The following is a 19,476-nucleotide window of genomic DNA, read 5'->3' on the forward strand; positions in this document are numbered from 1 at the left end:
TTTTGCATTCAGGTTCCAGCCCAGTGCCAGGGGCCCCTGGGCACATCCTTTGGCGATTTTCCCTGGAAAAGAAAACTCACCAGTCCAGGTTGCTGATGTCAGTTTGTAGGGCTCCCTTGGGTCTATCAGGGCAGCAGAGTTTTGAGGAGGGGAAAACTTCGGTCTGGGATCCATCCTTCGATATAAGGATTTTGTGCCATCAAGTCCCAACCAGGGGCCAGGGGCCCCTGGGCACATCCTTTGGCCATTTTCCCTGGAAAAGAAAACTCACCAGTCCAGGTTGTTGATGTCAGTTTGTAGGGCTCCCTTGGGTCTCTCAGGGCAGCACAAATTTGAGGAGGGGACAACTTCGGTCTGGAGTCCAGCCTTCGATATAAGGATTTTTTGCATTCAGGCCCCAGCCCAGTGCCAGGGGCCCCTGGGCACATCCTTTGGCCATTTTCCCTGGAAAAGAAAACTCACCAGTCCAAGTTCCTGATGTCAGTTTGTAGGGCTACCTTGTGTCTATCAGGGCAGCACAAGTTTGAGGAGCGGACAACTTCGGTCTGCGATCCATCCTTCGATAGAGGGATTCTTTGCAGTCAGGTCCCAGCCCAGGACCAGGGGCCCCTGGGCACATCCTTTGGCCATTTTCCCTGGAAAAGAAAATTCACCAGTCCAGGTACCTGATGTCAGTTTGTAGGGCTCCCTTGGGTCTATCAGGGCAGCAGAGTTTTGAGGAGGGGACAATTTTGGTCTGGGGTCCATCCTTCGATATAAGGATTTTGTGAAGTCAGGTCCCAGCCCAGGGCCAGGGGCCCCTGGGCACATCCTTTGGCCATTTTCCCTGGGAAAGAAAACTCACCAGTCCAAGTTCCTGATGTCAGTTTGTAGGGCTCCCTTGGCTTTATCTGGGCAGCAGAGGTTTGTGGAGGGGACAACTTCAGTTTGGGGACCATCCTTTGATATAAGGATTTTTTGCATTCAGGTCCCATCCCAGGACCAGGGGCCCCTGGGCACATCCTTTGGCCATTTTCCCTGGGAAAGAAAATTCACCAGTCCAGGTTGCTGATGTCAGTTTGTAGGGCTCCCTTGGGTCTATCAGGTCAGCACAAGTTTGAGGTGGGGACAAGTTTGGTCTGCGATCCATCCTTCGATATAGGGATTCTTTACAGTCAGGTCCCAGCCCAGTGCCAGGGGCCCCTGGGAACATCCTTTGGCCATTTTCCCTGGGAAAGAAAACTCAGCAGTCCAGGTTCCTGATGTCAGTTTGTAGGGCTCCCTTGGGTCTATCAGGGCAGCACAAGTTTGAGGTGGGGAGAACTTCGGTCTGGAGTCCAGCCTTCGATATAAGGATTCTTTGCATTCAGGTCCCAGTGCTGTGCTTGGGGCCCCTGGGTACAACCTTTGGCAATTTTCCCTGGGAAAGAAAACTCACCAGTCCAGGTTCCTGATGTCAGTTTGTAGGGCTCCCTTGTGTCTATCAGGGCAGCACAAGTTGGAGGTGGGGACAACTTTGGTCTGCGATCCATCCTTCGATAGAGGGACTCTTTACAGTCAGGTCCCAGCCCAGTGCCACGGGCCCCTGGGCACATCCTTTGGCCATTTTCCCTGGAAAAGAAAACTCACCAGTCCAGGTTGCTGATGTCAGTTTGTAGGGCTCCCTTGGCTTTATCTGGGCAGCAGAGGTTTGTGGAGGGGATAACTTCAATTTGGGGACCATCCTTTGATATAAGGATTTTTTGCATTCAGGTCCCATCCCAGGACCAGGGGCCCCTGGGGACATCCTTTGGCCATTTTCCCTGGGAAAGAAAACTCACCAGTCCAGGTTGCTGATGTCAGTTTGTAGGGCTCCCTTGGGTCTATCAGGGCAGCACAAGTTTGAGGTGGGGAGAACTTCGGTCTGGAGTCCAGCCTTCGATATAAGGATTTTGTGCAGTCAGGTCCCAGCCCAGTGCCAGGGGCCCCTGGGCACATCCTTTGGCCATTTTCTTTGGGAAAGAAAACTCACCACTCCAGGTTCCTCATGTCAGTTTGTAGGGCTCCCTTGGGTCTATCAGGGCAGCGCAGGTTTGAGGTGGGGACAACTTTGGTCTGCGATCCATCCTTCGATATAGGGATTCATTACAGTCAGGTCCCAGCCCAGTGCCAGGGGCCCCTGGGCACATCCTTTGGCCATTTTCCCTGGAAAAGAAAACTCACCAGTCCAAGTTCCTGATGTCAGTTTGTAGGGCTCCCTTGTGTCTATCAGGGCAGCACAACTTTGGGGAGGGGACAACTTCGGTCTGGGGTCCATCCTTCAATATAAGGATTTTTTGCTTTGAGGTCCTAGCCCAGTGCTAGGGGCCCCTGGGCACATCCTTTGGCCATTTTCCCTGGGAAAGAAAACTCACCAGTCCAGGTTCCTGATGTCAGTTTGTAGGGCTCCCTTGGGTCTATCAGGGCAGCAGAGTTTTGAGGTGGGGACAACTTTGGTCTGCGATCCATCCTTCGATATAAGGATTCTTTGCAGTCAGGTCCCAGTGCTGTGCTTGGGGCCCCTGGGTACAACCTTTGGCAATTTTCCCTGGGAAAGAAAACTCACCAGTCCAGGTTCCTGATGTCAGTTTGTAGGGCTCCCTTGGGTCTATCAGGGCGGCACAACTTTGGGGAGGGGACAATTTTGGTCTGGGGTCCATCCTTCGATATAAGGATTTTGTGCATTCAGGTCCCAGTCCAAGGCCAGTGGCCCCTGGGCACATCCTTTGGCCATTTTTCCTGGAAAGGAAAACTCACCAGTCCAGGTTGCTGATGTCAGTTTGTAGGGCTCCCTTGGGTCAATCAGGGCAGCAGAAGTTTGAGGAGGGGACAACTTCGGTCTGCGATCCATCCTTCGATAAAATGATTTTTTGAAGTCAGGCCCCTGCCCAGTGCCAGGGGCCCCTGGGCACATCCTTTGACCATTTTCTTTGGGAAAGAAAACTCACCAGTCCAGGTTGCTGATGTCAGTTTGTAGGGCTCCCTTGGGTCTATCAGAGCAGCAGAGTTTTGAGGAGGGGACAATTTTGGTCGGGGGTCCATCCTTCGATATAAGGACTTTGTGCAGTCCGGTCCCAGCCGAGTGCCAGGGGCCCCTGGGCACATCCTTTGACCATTTTCTTTGGGAAAGAAAACTCACCAGTCCAGGTTGCTGATGTCAGTTTGTAGGTCTCCCTTGGGTCTATCAGGGCAGCACAAATTTGAGGAGGGGACAACTTCGGTCTGGAGTCCAGCCTTCGATATAAGGATTTTGTGCAGTCAGGTCCCAGCCCAAGGCCTGGGGCCCCTGGGCACATCCTTTGGCCATTTTCCCTGGGAAAGAAAACTCACCAGTCCAGGTTGCTGATGTCAGTTTGTAGGGCTCCCTTGGCTTTATCAGGGCAGCAGAGGTTTGTGGAGGGGACAACTTCAGTTTGGGGACCATCCTTTGATATAAGTATTTTTTGCATTCAGGCCCCAGCCCAGGACCACGGGCCCCTGGGCACATCCTTTGGCCATTTCTCCTGGGGAAGAAAATTCACCAGTCCAGGTACTTGATGTCAGTTTGTAGGGCTCCATTGGGTCTGTCAGGGCAGCAGAGTTTTGAGGAGGGGACAATTTTGGTCTGGGGTCCATCCTTCGATATAAGGATTTTGTGAAGTCAGGTCCCAGCCCGGAGCCAGTGGCCCCTGGGCACATCCTTTGGCCATTTTCCCTGGAAAAGAAAACTCACCAGTCCAGGTTGCTGATGTCAGTTTGTAGGGCTCCCTTGGGTCTATCAGGTCAGCACAAGTTTGAGGTGGGGACAACTTCGGTCTGCGATCCATCCTTCGATATAATGATTCTTTGAAGTCAGGTCCCAGCCCAGGACCAGGGGAGCCTGGGCACATCCTTTGGCCATTTTCCCTGGAAAAGAAAATTCACCAGTCCAGGTACCTGATGTCAGTTTGTAGGGCTCCCTTGGATCTATCAGGGCAGCAGAGTTTTGAGGAGGGGACAATTTTGGTCTGGGGTCCATCCTTCGATATAAGGATTTTGTGAAGTCAGGTCCCAGCCCAGAGCCAGGGGCCCCTGGGCACATCCTTTGGCCATTTTCCCTGGGAAAGAAAACTCACCAGTCCAGGTTGCTGATGTCAGTTTGTAGGGCTCCCTTGGGTCTATCAGGGCAGCACAAGTTTGAGGTGGGGAGAACTTCGGTCTGGAGTCCAGCCTTCGATATAAGGATTTTGTGCAGTCAGGTCCCAGCCCAGTGCCAGGGGCCCCTGGGCACATCCTTTGGCCATTTTCCCTGGAAAAGAAAACTCACCAGTCCAAGTTCCTGATGTCAGTTTGTAGGGCTCCCTTGTGTCTATCAGGGCAGCACAACTTTGGGGAGGGGACAACTTCGGTCTGGGGTCCATCCTTCAATATAAGGATTTTTTGCTTTGAGGTCCTAGCCCAGGGCCAGGGGCCCCTGGGCACATCCTTTGGCCATTTTCCCTGGGAAAGAAAACTCACCAGTCCAGGTTCCTGATGTCAGTTTGTAGGGCTCCCTTGGGTCTATCAGGGCAGCAGAGTTTTGAGGTGGGGACAACTTTGGTCTGCGATCCATCCTTCGATATAAGGATTCTTTGCAGTCAGGTCCCAGTGCTGTGCTTGGGGCCCCTGGGTACAACCTTTGGCAATTTTCCCTGGGAAAGAAAACTCAGCAGTCCAGGTTCCTGATGTCAGTTTGTAGGGCTCCCTTGGGTCTATCAGGGCGGCACAACTTTGGGGAGGGGACAATTTTGGTCTGGGGTCCATCCTTCGATATAAGGATTTTGTGCAGTCAGGTCCCAGTCCAAGGCCAGTGGCCCCTGGGCACATCCTTTGGCCATTTTTCCTGGAAAGGAAAACTCACCAGTCCAGGTTGCTGATGGCAGTTTGTAGGGCTCCCTTGGGTCAATCAGGGCAGCAGAAGTTTGAGGAGGGGACAACTTCGGTCTGCGATCCATCCTTCGATAAAATGATTTTTTGAAGTCAGGCCCCTGCCCAGTGCCAGGGGCCCCTGGGCACATCCTTTGACCATTTTCTTTGGGAAAGAAAACTCACCAGTCCAGGTTGCTGATGTCAGTTTGTAGGGCTCCCTTGGGTCTATCAGGGCAGCACAAATTTGAGGGGGGGACAACTTCGGTCTGGAGTCCAGCCTTTGATATAAGGATTTTGTGCAGTCAGGTCCCAGCCCAAGGCCTGGGGCCCCTGGGCACATCCTTTGGCCATTTTCCCTGGGAAAGAAAACTCACCAGTCCAGGTTGCTGATGTCAGTTTGTAGGGCTCCCTTGGCTTTATCAGGGCAGCAGAGGTTTGTGGAGGGGACAACTTCAGTTTGGGGACCATCCTTTGATATAAGTATTTTTTGCATTCAGGTCCCAGCCCAGGACCACGGGCCCCTGGGCACATCCTTTGGCCATTTCTCCTGGGGAAGAAAATTCACCACTCCAGGTACCTGATGTCAGTTTGTAGGGCTCCCTTGGGTCTATCAGGGCAGCAGAGTTTTGAGGAGGGGACAATTTTGGTCTGGGGTCCATCCTTCGATATAAGGATTTTGTGAAGTCAGGTCCCAGCCCAGAGCCAGTGGCCCCTGGGCACATCCTTTGGCCATTTTCCCTGGAAAAGAAAACTCAGCAGTCCAGGTTCCTGATGTCAGTTTGTAGGGCTCCCTTGGGTCTATCAGGGCAGCAGAGGTTTGTGGAGGGGACTACTTCAGTTTGGGGACCATCCTTTGATATAAGGATTTTTTGCATTCAGGTCCCATCCCAGGACCAGGGGCCCCTGGGCACATCCTTTGGCCATTTTCCCTGGGAAAGAAAATTCACCAGTCCAGGTTGCTGATGTCAGTTTGTAGGGCTCCCTTGGGTCTATCAGGGCAGCAGAGTTTTGACGAGGGGAAAACTTCGGTCTGGGGTCCATCCTTCGATATAAGGATTTTGTGCCATCAAGTCCCAACCAGGGGCCAGGGGCCCCTGGGCACATCCTTTGGCCATTTTTCCTGGGAAAGAAAACTCACCAGTCCAGGTACCTGATGTCAGTTTGTAGGGCTCCCTTGGCTTTATCAGGGCAGCAGAGGTTTGTGGAGGGGACAACTTCAGTTTGGGGACCATCCTTTGATATAAGGATTTTTTGCATTCAGGTCCCATCCCAGGACCAGGGGCCCCTGGGGACATCCTTTGGCCATTTTCCCTGGGAAAGAAAACTCACCAGTCCAGGTTGCTGATGTCAGTTTGTAGGTCTCCCTTGGGTCTATCAGGGCAGCACAAATTTGAGGAGGGGACAACTTCGGTCTGGAGTCCAGCCTTTGATATAAGGATTTTGTGCAGTCAGGTCCCAGCCCAAGGCCTGGGGCCCCTGGGCACATCCTTTGGCCATTTTCCCTGGGAAAGAAAACTCACCAGTCCAGGTTGCTGATGTCAGTTTGTAGGGCTCCCTTGGCTTTATCAGGGCAGCAGAGGTTTGTGGAGGGGACAACTTCAGTTTGGGGACCATCCTTTGATATAAGTATTTTTTGCATTCAGGTCCCAGCCCAGGACCACGGGCCCCTGGGCACATCCTTTGGCCATTTCTCCTGGGGAAGAAAATTCACCACTCCAGGTACCTGATGTCAGTTTGTAGGGCTCCCTTGGGTCTATCAGGGCAGCAGAGTTTTGAGGAGGGGACAATTTTGGTCTGGGGTCCATCCTTCGATATAAGGATTTTGTGAAGTCAGGTCCCAGCCCAGAGCCAGTGGCCCCTGGGCACATCCTTTGGCCATTTTCCCTGGAAAAGAAAACTCACCAGTCCAGGTTGCTGATGTCAGTTTGTAGGGCTCCCTTGGCTTTATCTGGGCAGCAGAGGTTTGTGGAGGGGACAACTTCAGTTTGGGGACCATCCTTTGATATAAGGATTTTTTGCATTCAGGTCCCATCCCAGGACCAGGGGCCCCTGGGGACATCCTTTGGCCATTTTCCCTGGGAAAGAAAACTCAGCAGTCCAGGTTCCTGATGTCAGTTTGTAGGGCTCCCTTGGGTCTATCAGGGCACCACAAGTTTGAGGTGGGGAGAACTTCGGTCTGGAGTCCAGCCTTCGATATAAGGATTTTGTGCAGTCAGGTCCCAGCCCAGTGCCAGGGGCCCCTGGGCACATCCTTTGGCCATTTTCCCTGGAAAAGAAAACTCACCAGTCCAAGTTCCTGATGTCAGTTTGTAGGGCTCCCTTGGGTCTATCAGGGCAGCAGAGTTTTGTGGAGGGGACAATTTTGGTCTGGGGTCCATCCTTCGATATAAGGATTTTGTGAAGTCAGGTCCCAGCCCAGGGCCAGGGGCCCCTGGGCACATCCTTTGGCCATTTTCCCTGGGAAAGAAAACTCACCAGTCCAAGTTCCTGATGTCAGTTTGTAGGGCTCCCTTGGGTCTATCAGGGCAGCAGAGGTTTGTGGAGGGGACTACTTCAGTTTGGGGACCATCCTTTGATATAAGGATTTTTTGCATTCAGGTCCCATCCCAGGACCAGGGGCCCCTGGGCACATCCTTTGGCCATTTTCCCTGGGAAAGAAAATTCACCAGTCCAGGTTGCTGATGTCAGTTTGTAGGGCTCCCTTGGGTCTGTCAGAGCAGCAGAATTTTGAGGAGGGGACAATTTCGGTCGGGGGTCCATCCTTCGATATAAGGATTTTGTGCAGTCAGGTCCCAGCCCAGTGCCAGGGGCCCCTGGGCACATCCTTTGGCCATTTTCCCTGGGAAAGAAAACTCACCAGTCCAGGTTGCTGATGTCAGTTTGTAGGGCTCCCTTGGGTCTATCAGGGCAGCACAAGTTTGAGGTGGGGAGAACTTCGGTCTGGAGTCCAGCCTTCGATATAAGGATTTTGTGCAGTCAGGTCCCAGCCCAGTGCCAGGGGCCCCTGGGCACATCCTTTGGCCATTTTCCCTGGAAAAGAAAACTCACCAGTCCAAGTTCCTGATGTCAGTTTGTAGGGCTACCTTGTGTCTATGAGGGCAGCACAAGTTTGAGGAGGGGACAACTTCGGTCTGCGATCCATCCTTCGATAGAGGGATTCTTTGCAGTCAGGTCCCAGCCCAGGACCAGGGGCCCCTGGGCACATCCTTTGGCCATTTTCCCTGGAAAAGAAAATTCACCAGTCCAGGTACCTGATGTCAGTTTGTAGGGCTCCCTTGGGTCTATCAGGGCAGCAGAGGTTTGTGGAGGGGACTACTTCAGTTTGGGGACCATCCTTTGATATAAGGATTTTTTGCATTCAGGTCCCATCCCAGGACCAGGGGCCCCTGGGCACATCCTTTGGCCATTTTCCCTGGGAAAGAAAATTCACCAGTCCAGGTTGCTGATGTCAGTTTGTAGGGCTCCCTTGGGTCTGTCAGAGCAGCAGAGTTTTGAGGAGGGGACAATTTCGGTCGGGGGTCCATCCTTCGATATAAGGATTTTGTGCAGTCAGGTCCCAGCCCAGTGCCAGGGGCCCCTGGGCACATCCTTTGGCCATTTTCCCTGGGAAAGAAAACTCACCAGTCCAGGTTGCTGATGTCAGTTTGTAGGGCTCCCTTGGGTCTATCAGGGCAGCACAAGTTTGAGGTGGGGACAACTTTGGTCTGCGATCCGTCCTTCGATATAGGGATTCTTTACAGTCAGGTCCCAGCCCAGTTCCAGGGGCCCCTGGGCACATCCTTTGGCCATTTTCCCTGGGAAAGAAAACTCACCAGTCCAGGTTGCTGATGTCAGTTTGTAGGGCTCCCTTGGGTCTATCAGGTCAGCACATGTTTGATTAGGGGACAACTTTGGTCTGCGATCCATCCTTTGATATAGGGATTTTTTGCATTCAGGTCCCAGCCCAGGGCCAGGGGCCCCTGGGCACATCCTTTGGCCATTTTCCCTGGGAAAGAAAACTCAGCAGTCCAGGTTCCTGATGTCAGTTTGTAGGGCTCCCTTGGGTCTATCAGGGCGGCACAACTTTGGGGAGGGGACAACTTCGGTCTGGGGTCCATCCTTCAATATAAGGATTTTTTGCTTTGAGGTCATAGCCCAGTGCTAGGGGCCCCTGGGCACTTCCTTTGGCCATTTTCCCTGGGAAAGAAAACTCACCAGTCCAGGTTCCTGATGTCAGTTTGTAGGGCTCCCTTGGGTCTATCAGGGCAGCAAAACTTGAGGTGGGGACAACTTTGGTCTGCGATCCATCCTTCGATATAAGGATTCTTTGCAGTCAGGTCCCAGTGCTGTGCTTGGGGCCCCTGGGTACAACCTTTGGCAATTTTCCCTGGGAAAGAAAACTCACCAGTCCAGGTTGCTGATGTCAGTTTGTAGGGCTCCCTTGGGTCTATCAGGGCAGCAGAGTTTTGAGGAGGGGAAAACTTCGGTCTGGGGTCCATCCTTCGATATAAGGATTTTGTGCCATCAAGTCCCAACCAGGGGCCAGGGGCCCCTGGGCACATCCTTTGGCCATTTTTCCTGGGAAAGAAAACTCACCAGTCCAGGTACCTGATGTCAGTTTGTAGGGCTCCCTTGGGTCAATCAGGGCAGCAGAAGTTTGAGGAGGGGACAACTTCGGTCTGCGATCCATCCTTCGATAAAATGATTTTTTGAAGTCAGGCCCCTGCCCAGTGCCAGGGGCCCCTGGGCACATCCTTTGACCATTTTCTTTGGGAAAGAAAACTCACCAGTCCAGGTTGCTGATGTCAGTTTGTAGGTCTCCCTTGGGTCTATCAGGGCAGCACAAATTTGAGGAGGGGACAACTTCGGTCTGGAGTCCAGCCTTCGATATAAGGATTTTGTGCAGTCAGGTCCCAGCCCAAGGCCTGGGGCCCCTGGGCACATCCTTTGGCCATTTTCCCTGGGAAAGAAAACTCACCAGTCCAGGTTGCTGATGTCAGTTTGTAGGGCTCCCTTGGGTCTATCAGGTCAGCACATGTTTGATTAGGGGACAACTTTGGTCTGCGATCCATCCTTTGATATAGGGATTTTTTGCATTCAGGTCCCAGCCCAGTGCCAGGGGCACCTGGGCACGTCCTTTGGCCATTTTCCCTGGGAAAGAAAACTCAGCAGTCCAGGTTCCTGATGTCAGTTTGTAGGGCTCCCTTGGGTCTATCAGGGCGGCACAACTTTGGGGAGGGGACAACTTCGGTCTGGGGTCCATCCTTCAATATAAGGATTTTTTGCTTTGAGGTCATAGCCCAGTGCTAGGGGCCCCTGGGCACTTCCTTTGGCCATTTTCCATGGAAAAGAAAATTCACCAGTCCAGGTTCCTGATGTCCGTTTGTAGGGCTCCCTGGGGACTGTCAGGGCAGCACCTGCTGGAGATGGTGGCAACTATGGTCTGGGATATATCCTTCGTTGTATGAATTTTTTGCTGTCAGGTCCCTGCTCAGGAGCAGGGTCCCCTGGGCATGTGCCTCAATTTTGAGGAAGTTTCTGTTTAGAATGTATGATTTTTTTTTGGCTTAAAGTAAAAAATTTATTTTTCATTTTTAGTGAGGTTTATTTTTTTTTATTGCTTATTGCTATATTTTTTTGATATTTGTGTTAGGTTAGTAGTAGGGATAGCTTTACTTTTATACGTTGAAACGAGGGTCGTGCGTACTGGTGTTCATAAAGGTTTAATATTTTTATGGTTCTGATGTGTTAGGTTAATGAATTTATAACGTTTACAAGAATTTTTTTTGTTTTTATTTCAATACAGGCAGGGTTTTCTTAGTTTTAAGGATTTGTTTGGCATAGATTTTAGAGGCGTTATTGAGGGGATAGGACAGGGTGTCTCTGTTAATCTATTTGGCAATTTGGATACTGGGTAAATAAAATTAATATTTTGGTAGAATTTTGGGGTTTTGTTAGTTTAATTATTTATGAATTTGTGTGCCTGCAGCTGTAGTGTCTCTGCTGCAAGTCTCAGTATCCATTCATGTTTGTGTGCGTTAGGCAGTCCACTCGTGTACCAGCGAGTCCCCCCTGCAAGCGGCCGCAGAGCCGCTCCTTCGCTCTCCTGGGAATTCGGGGAGCGGCACACGGCTCTGCGATGAAGCCTTGATCTTTGTCACTTGGAGGTGGCACCAGGGAGCCTCAGGAGCGGCCGAGGAGTTGCTGTAAGTGGGGGAACTACTAGTGAGGGGGACCAGGGTCCACTCGAGTTTTGGGAACGCCGCCTCACCTCGCCTGCTCTTCAGCCAGGCAGACCCTGCCAGGAGGGCGTGGGCGAAGCGTGCGGCCCGAGGAGCCCGGCGTTCTCAAGAGAATAATGGTGAGCAGCAGAATTGCTGAGTTGTGGCTGCTGTGCGGCTGAGATCGTGCAGTGATGTTTGGTGTTCTCGATTGTAGCTGAGCACGGGACCACAGCCCAGTGACCATAGGACATTCCCCGCAGGCGAGGCAGCCTCCATTGCCAGGCGACGTGGATTCTCATCCCCAGATGCCAGAGAGATAAGTGGAGGGCTAAGGCCCGCAGAGGGGGTGAAAGCGGGGTGCTGGGAGGGCCTTTAGGATCAGGTTTGGGGGCAGGGATGTGCAAGAAGTGTCCCCTTAGGCCAGCTAAAGGGAAAGTGTCTGTTTTGATCACAGTGCTGAGGTGCTCAGGGCAGAGCAGTTCTGGTGTGTGTCCTGTCACTTGTCTCTGGTGCACTCTGTGTTCTTTGGGTCTCTCAGCTCTTTCTTCTCCTCAAAAGCTCTCTCTCCCTGTCCTGTGTCACGGGTGTCTGCACGTATTTGTCCCACAACTGCTCTGCCCTGCTGCATAGCCTGTAATAGCACAAGTCCTGGGGACTTGAAATTTGTCATTTGCAGGGTGTAGTTGGGCTCTAGATTGTATGGGGAGATTGACATAACATGTTTGGTGATGCTAAGTTGTCCTGCAGCCATTTGACACTAGTCCTAACTTCCTTTCAGGTGCTGACAATTCAAATATGTGGCAGAGAGCCCCAGTCCTGGGTGAGGGTGTTGCCATGATCAGGTCAGTCATGGTTTGCATTTGCAGGGGCTGCCTAAATGGTGACCGTGTTACAGCAGTGTTCTTTGCCTTTATTTTTAGGAGGTCCAGGCAGATAGCAGCAGTCAAGGCCGAGTGTGCCAGGTGAGCAGTGGACAGAAGCAGCTGTTGTTGCTCAGGTTTCAAGATTTGGTGCAATTGTAAGCATCCATTGTTGTTTGTGTGCTTTAGGGAATCCACTCAGTGTACTCATACCTCTGTCTCCAACTGGCTGATGGACCAGTTTTCATGCAGATGTGATCTTGTGGGAAGCAATACAGGACCCTGTGACAGATCCTTCCAATTTTCCATTTCAAGGTCCCCTCCTGGTAACCCACAGGAATGGGCAAGGAGTTGTGGTGAGGCAGGGAAGAGGAGTGAGGGTACCCTCAAGTTGCAGCAATGCCATGTCACCTTGTCTGCCCTTAACCTAGGTGTGCCTTGAGATGACGGTGTCAGAATCCAAGCGCGCCTGAGGTGTGTGGCCCAAGACTTCTTGGGAGACGGTGAGTAGCAGAATTGTCAGGTTCTGGCCCATGTGCTGTTAAGGTAGTGCACTGACGTTTGGTTTTCTTTCTCTTGGCAGAGCAAGAGATAACAGCCTGGTGACAACTGGAACTTCCCAGACAGGCACGAGGCCTCGATCTGCACCTGATGGGGATTTGCATCCCCAGATATGTGCAAGATAAGTGCAGGGCTACAATGCACAGAGGGGATGGAAGAGAGGTGCTGGGTTGGGACTCCCCAGGAGGGGTTTTTGAGTCAGTTTTGGAGATGGGGATGTGCAAGAAGTGTCCCCTTAGGCCAGCTAAAGGGAAAGTGTCTGTTTTGATCACAGTGCTGAGGTGCTCAGGGCAGAGCAGTTCTGGTGTGTGTCCTGTCACTTGTCTCTGGTGCACTCTGTGTTCTTTCGGTCTCTCAGCTCTTTCTTCTCCTCAAAAGCTCTCTCTCCCTGTCCTGTGTCACGGGTGTCTGCACGTATTTGTCCCACAACTGCTCTGCCCTGCTGCATAGCCTGTAATAGCACAAGTCCTGGGGACTTGAAATTTGTCATTTGCAGGGTGTAGTTGGGCTCTAGATTGTATGGGGAGATTGACATAACATGTTTGGTGCTGTTAAGTTGTCCTGCAGCTGTTTGACACTAGTCCTAACTTCCCTTCAGATGCAGACAGTTCCGGTCAGTGGCAGAGAGCCCCAGTCCTGGGGTGAGGGTGTTGCCATGATCAGGTCAGTCATTGTTTGCATTTGCAGGGGAAGCCTAAAGGGTGACTGTGTTACAGCAGTGTTCTTTGCCTTTATTTTTAGGAGGTCCAGGCAGATAGCAGCAGTCAAGGCCGAGTGTGCCAGGTGAGCAGTGGACAGAAGCAGCTGTTGTTGCTCAGGTTTCAAGATTTGGTGCAATTGTAAGCATCCATTGTTGTTTGTGTGCTTTAGGGAATCCACTCAGAGTATGCCAAGCCCCTGTCACCAACAGCTGATGGCCTGGATTTCCGTGCTTGTGAGCCCTCTGGAAGGTGTTGCAGGACTCTGAGATGAAGCCTTGAAATTTTGTATTTCAAGATTGCATCAGAGTTGCCTTTGGCAATGGCTGAGGAGTTGTGGTGAGTCGCCGAGGTAGGGAGGGGGAGCCAAGGTCCACTCGTGTTTCAGCAATGCCGAGTCTCTTTGTCTCTTCTTAACCCAGGCAGACCCTGCGATGATGGTGGCAGCCTCTGAGCCTGGCCAAAGTGTGCGGCCCGAGCGTTCTCAGGAGAACGGTGAGTAGCAGGATTGCTGGGTTTTGTCCATTGTGCAGCTAAGATCATGCAGTGATGTTTGGTGTTCTCGATTGTAGCTGAGCACGGGACCACAGCCCGGTGACCATAGGACATTCCCCGCAGGCGAGGCAGCCTCCATTGCCAGGCGACGTGGATTCTCATGCCCAGATGGCTGAGAGATTAGTGGAGGGCTCAGGCCCACAGTGGGGGTGAAAGCGGGGTGCTGGGAGGGCCTTTAGGATCAGGTTTGGGGGCAGGGATGTGCAAGAAGTGTCCCCTTAGGCCAGCTAAAGGGAAAGTGTCTGTTTTGATCACAGTGCTGAGGTGCTCAGGGCAGAGCAGTTCTGGTGTGTGTCCTGTCACTTGTCTCTGGTGCACTCTGTGTTCTTTGGGTCTCTCGGTCCTTTCTTCTCCTCAAAAGCTCTCTCTCCCTGTCCTGTGTCACGGGTGTCTGCACGTATTTGTCCCACAACTGCTCTGCCCTGCTGCATAGCCTGTAATAGCACAAGTCCTGGGGACTTGAAATTTGTCATTTGCAGGGTGTAGTTGGGCTCTAGATTGTATGGGGAGATTGACATAACATGTTTGGTGATGCTAAGTTGTCCTGCAGCCATTTGACACTAGTCCTAACTTCCTTTCAGATGCAGACAGTTCAGGTCAGTGGCAGAGGGCCCCATTCTTGCGTGAGGATTTTCCCATGATCAGGTCAGTCATTGTTTGCATTTGCAGCGGCAGCCTGAATGGTGACCATGTTACAGCAGTGTTCTTTGCCTTTAATTTTAGGAGGTCCCGGCAGTTTGCAGCAGTCAAGGCCCTGTGTGCCAGGTGAGCAGTGGACAGAAGGAGTTGTTCTGGCTCAGGTCTCCATTTCTGGTGCAATTCTAAGCATCCACTCTTAGTTACTTTGTTTTATTTTAGGCAGTCGTCTTGCAAGATATCTCTGGTCCGGATGTCCAAGGCCAGGTGGGTGCAAGCGTAAGGTCTGGGTGGGTGTGCTTTTCAGGGCAGGGGGATGTTGTTTTCACAGAATCTCGGTGTGGGTTTTTTTGCTTTGTTTTTTTGCAGGTGCTGTCGCTGCCCTAGCTGTGTGAAGGAACAGAGGCGAGCGGGTGAGTTGGCATTTTGGCACGGTGACTCACAGGTGACTCTTATGCAGCAGCATGCTAAGTGTGTACCTTTTTGTTTTTCAGGTATCCTCCAGGCAGCCTGTGGAGTCAAATTGAGACTTCAGGTGAGCTGGGGCAGCGGTGTGTCGGAGTTTCAGGGATTCCTCTTTTTGTGGGCACTAGTTGCATTTTCTGTTTTGTCTTAGGTACCCTGAGGAGGAGCGTAGCTGAAGTTTGGAAACGGCAGCACCGAAGCGGATGTACAGAACATCTCGCCGTTCACATCCAACTGACATGGGATTCCATCCGGTTGTCTTGCAAAAGCTAAGTGCTGGGGCCAGTAGGTGGGAGATGGGGGAAAAACCTTCACTATCACAGGAGGCTATTTGATGTTAGCTTGGAGAAGAGGCCCATAGTGGGATGGGCCCCTCGGGAGCAAAGGGAGAGGGTTTCTCCTCAGCCCCCCCAGAGTCTTCGCTGGGCAGGGCAGTTCCGATCCCTCTCCGCGTTCTCGTGACGTTCGCATCGGCGGCCTTCTTTGACTCTTGACGTTGTCGTGGATCTTTTCACCATAGGAGCCCGCCTTCATGTCTGGAGCTATAGCTACAGTCACCCTGTAGTCATTTCTTCCTTCTCTAGGCCTACTGAGCTTCTTAGGCTTTCTCTTAAGTGCTTTGGCACTAACATCTTGAAAGGCGTTGCATGTCATCATCAAGTGCTACTGCCCTAGGGCTTTCTTTTCTTTGGCATCATCAGCCCATGGCTCATCTTGGGCCAGGAATCTTGGGTCCATAAGGTGAAATTGCCAGGCAGTTTCCATGTGTGTCTGTGTCACGTTGTCTGTGTCCGTGTCACGTTGTCTGTGTCTTAGGCCTTTGTTACATCTCCATGCTTTAGCAACATCATTTTGTGCCGTATCGGCCATATTTTGCTCACGTACCTTCCTGGATATCAGTTATTCTGGCATCTTTACATATTTACTTTTTGGGACCGGACGATGTACATGAGATGTTCTCATCCATCTTCATTCTCAGTTTTGGTAGCCCTTCTCTTGGACTTCCGTACGGATCTTATTAGCCCTTCATCACCTGACCACAGTAGTTCCGTAGCATCTGCCTTCTCAAAGGATATAGGGCTCAAAAATTAGTCTTCTGGAGAATTATATCAAGTCCTCACTTATCTTGTATCTCTGTCGGCTTACATTGTATGCACTTATGTTGCACCTACCTGTGTCGGCTTCTATTGTATGTGCGTATGTTGCGCCTACCTATGTTGGCTTATGTTGTTTGTGCTTATACTGTATGTACCTATGTTGTCTTATATTGTTTGTGCTTATACTGTATGTACCTACGATGGCTTATGTTGTTTGTGCTTATACTGTATGCACCTACGTTGCCTTATGTTGTTTGTGCTTATACTGTATGTACCTACGTTGCCTTATGTTGTTTGTGCTTATACTGTATGTACCTACGATGGCTTATGTTGTTTGTGCTTATACTGTATGTACCTACGTTGCCTTATGTTGTTTGTGCTTATACTGTATGTACCTACGATGGCTTATGTTGTATGCACCTCTGTTGTGGCAATTGTGATCGGAGCTGCCTTGCCCGGGCACGTAGTCACGCTCAGGTAGAGCAGTTATAAAGCTTTGCCGTTCATCTGTTCTCTACGGGGTTTGGGGTACAACACTGATGGGCCCAGAGTTGGTATAGCTCCTAGCTCTCAGATAGTCAGTCACTGACCGCCTCCCCTTGTCTCGTAGGTCCCCGGGTCCCTACAGAATTTCCTGGAATCTACCATTTGACATGGAGGTCCTGCGGTCAGAAGAAGCGTTTAAGCATATTCTTCAGTGCAGCGTTTCACGTAAGGGTGGCAGCCAGCGTGTCAGCAGAAGAATGTGTGAGAGTGTGACTGTCTGTGTCTGTCTGTGAGAGTTTGTGTGTGCTTGTGTCTGCAGCTGTGTGTGTGTGTGTGTGTGTGTGTGGAGCAGTTCCAACCTTGTGTGTATGGCCTTTGCCTTTCAGGGGGGGTTTTCATCAGGCAGGAGGATTTTTTGGGAGTCTCCGGAGCGAGTTGCCGTGAATGTGAGTTTGTGCGTAACGCGAAGGGGGCGTGCACGTCGGCGGAGCGTTTTGCGCCGTTTTTGTTCCGGGTGCGTCATAACAATAAAAGCGTTGTGGACTTTTCTGAAATGGAGACACGGTTATATTGTGTCAATATGTATTTTCCTTGTAATACATTATATTGTTCTGTCTTTGCAGGTGTTCCTGTCTTTTGATGTATTTTGCTGTATGTAAATTGGACTTGTACTTGTGTGCCTAGGTATGATGTATTCTTTGTTGTATTTGTCTCTGTACTTGCGTTTGTATACATTGTTTCCCTGTGTATTGCTGAAGTTTAAATTAAAGGAATAAAGATTAATCAGCCCTAATAATGATACCTCTTACCCTCTGCCCCGCCCACCATCCATCTCCTGTCTTTCTTTGGTGTGGTTGAGTCGTATCATTTTCACCCTTTTTCTCCCTTTGCCTCTTACTTTCCTCTTTAGTCTATTCCTCACTTTATCCTTCCATGTGTAACTCTTTGTCTCTGGCTGTGTTTTCCTTTGTTTCCATTTCTAACACATCTCTATGTTTCTCTAACCCTATTTCCTTCTCACCCTGTCTATTTTCTTCCCTTCCTCTACATGTATTTCCCCATGTCTCTTTGTCTCTTTCAATCTAGGTTTCACTATGTTTTCTTCTTTTTTTTCTCTTTGTCAGCCTTTGTCTTTCTAACACTTGCTATCATTTTCTTTGTCTCTAACCCTTTTTACTTTTCTGTCCAACTTTAATTTTTTGTGTTTCTAACTCTCTATTTCTTTCTCTCTTGAACCCTACCTTGTGTTCAGTCTCTCCATTTGTTTTCCTGTAGGTTTTCAGCTCTATTTCTTCTTTTTCTTGTCTCTCTATTTGCTTTTCTCTTTCATTTCAAGTGCTTCCTTTTCTCTTTGTCTTTCACTCTTTTTCTCTTTACCCCTCCTTTCTTTTGCCTTTCTCTTTCTAATCTGAATTTTTTGGTTTCTCTTTTTATCTCTTTTATTTTTCTTGCTCTGTTTTCTTCATACTCTTTTCTCTTCCTTTTCTTTTTCTCACTCTTTCTTCTCGCTCTCTTCTTCTCACTCTCTCCTCTTCTTCTTCTTCTCACTCTCTCTCCTCTTCTTCTCACACTCTCCTCTTCTTCTCCTCGCTCTCTCCTCTTCTTCTCACTCCTCTTCCTCCTCTCTCCTCTTCCTCTCATCTCTCCTCTTCCTCCTCTCTCCTTCTTCTCGCTCTCTCCTCTTCTTCTCACACTGTCTTCATCTCTCTCTCTCCTTCTCACTTTCTCCTCTTCCTCCTCTTTCTTCTTCCTCTGACTCTCTCCTCTTCTTCTTACTCTCTCCTCTCACTCTCCTCTTCTTCATCTCACTCTCTCCTCTTCTTCTCACACTCTCCTTTTCTTCATCTCACTCTCTCCTTCTCACTCGCTCCTCTTCCTCCTCTCTCCTCTTCTTCCTCCTCTCTCCTCTTCTTCTTCCTCTCTCCTCTTCTTCTTCTCACTCTCTCCTCTTCTTCTCACTCTCTCCTCTTCTTCTTCTCACTCTCTCCTCTTCTTCTTCTTCCTCTCTCCTCTTCTTCTTCTCACTCCTCTTCTTCACACTCTCTCCTCTCCTCACACTCTCTCCTCACACTCTCTTCTTCATCTCTCTCTCTCCTTTTCTCCTCACTCTCTCCTCTTCCTCCTCTCTCCTCTTATTCCTCTCACTCTCTCCTCTTATTCTTCTCACCTTCTCCTCTTCTTCATCTCACTCTCTCCTTTTCTTCTCACTCTGTCCTCTTCCTCCTTTCTCCTCTTCTTCTCACTTTCTCCTCTTCTTCCTCTCTTCTTCTTCCTCTCTTCTTCCTCTCTCTTCTTCCTCACTCTCTCCACTTCTCACACTCTCTTTTTCTTCTCACTCTCTCCTTTTCGTCTCACTCTCTCCTCTTCCTCCTCTCTCCTCTTCTTCTCACTTTCTCCTCTTCCTCCTCTTTCTTCTTCCTCTGACTCTCTCCTCTTCTTCTCACACTCTCATCTCACTCTCCTCTTCTTCATCTCTCTCTTCTTCTCACACTCTCCTTTTCATCTCATTCTCTCCGTTTCTTCTCACTCGCTCCTCTTCCTCCTCTCTCCTTTTCTCACTTTCTCCTCTTCCTCCTCTCTTCTTCTTCCTCCTCTCTCCTCTTCTTGTTCTCATTCTCACCTCTTCTTCTCCCACTCTCTTCTTCATCTTTCTCCTTTTCTTCTCACTCTCTTCCTCCTCTCCTCACTTTCTCCTCTTCCTCCTCTCACTTCTTCTTCCTCTCTCCTCGTCTTCTCACTCTCCTGTCTTCTCACTCTCTCCTCTTCTCACACTCTCGTCTTCATCTCTCTCCTTTTCTCCTCACTCTCTCCTCTTCCTCCTCTCTCCTTCTCACTCTCCTCTTCTTCTCTCTCTCATCTTCCTCCTCTCTCTCTCTCCTTTTCTTCCTCTCACTTACTCCTCTTCCTCCTCTCTTCCTCTTGTCACTCTCTCCTCTCTTCTTCTCACACTCGCTTCATCTCTCTCTCCTTTTCTTTTCACTCTCTCCTCTTTCTCCTCTCTCCTCTTTCTCCTCTCTCCTTCTCACTCTCACCTCTTCTTCTCACTGTTCTC

This window comes from Lonchura striata, unplaced genomic scaffold (assembly GCF_046129695.1).
Source record: "Lonchura striata isolate bLonStr1 unplaced genomic scaffold, bLonStr1.mat Scaffold_225, whole genome shotgun sequence".
Classification (NCBI taxonomy): Eukaryota; Metazoa; Chordata; class Aves; order Passeriformes; family Estrildidae; genus Lonchura; species Lonchura striata.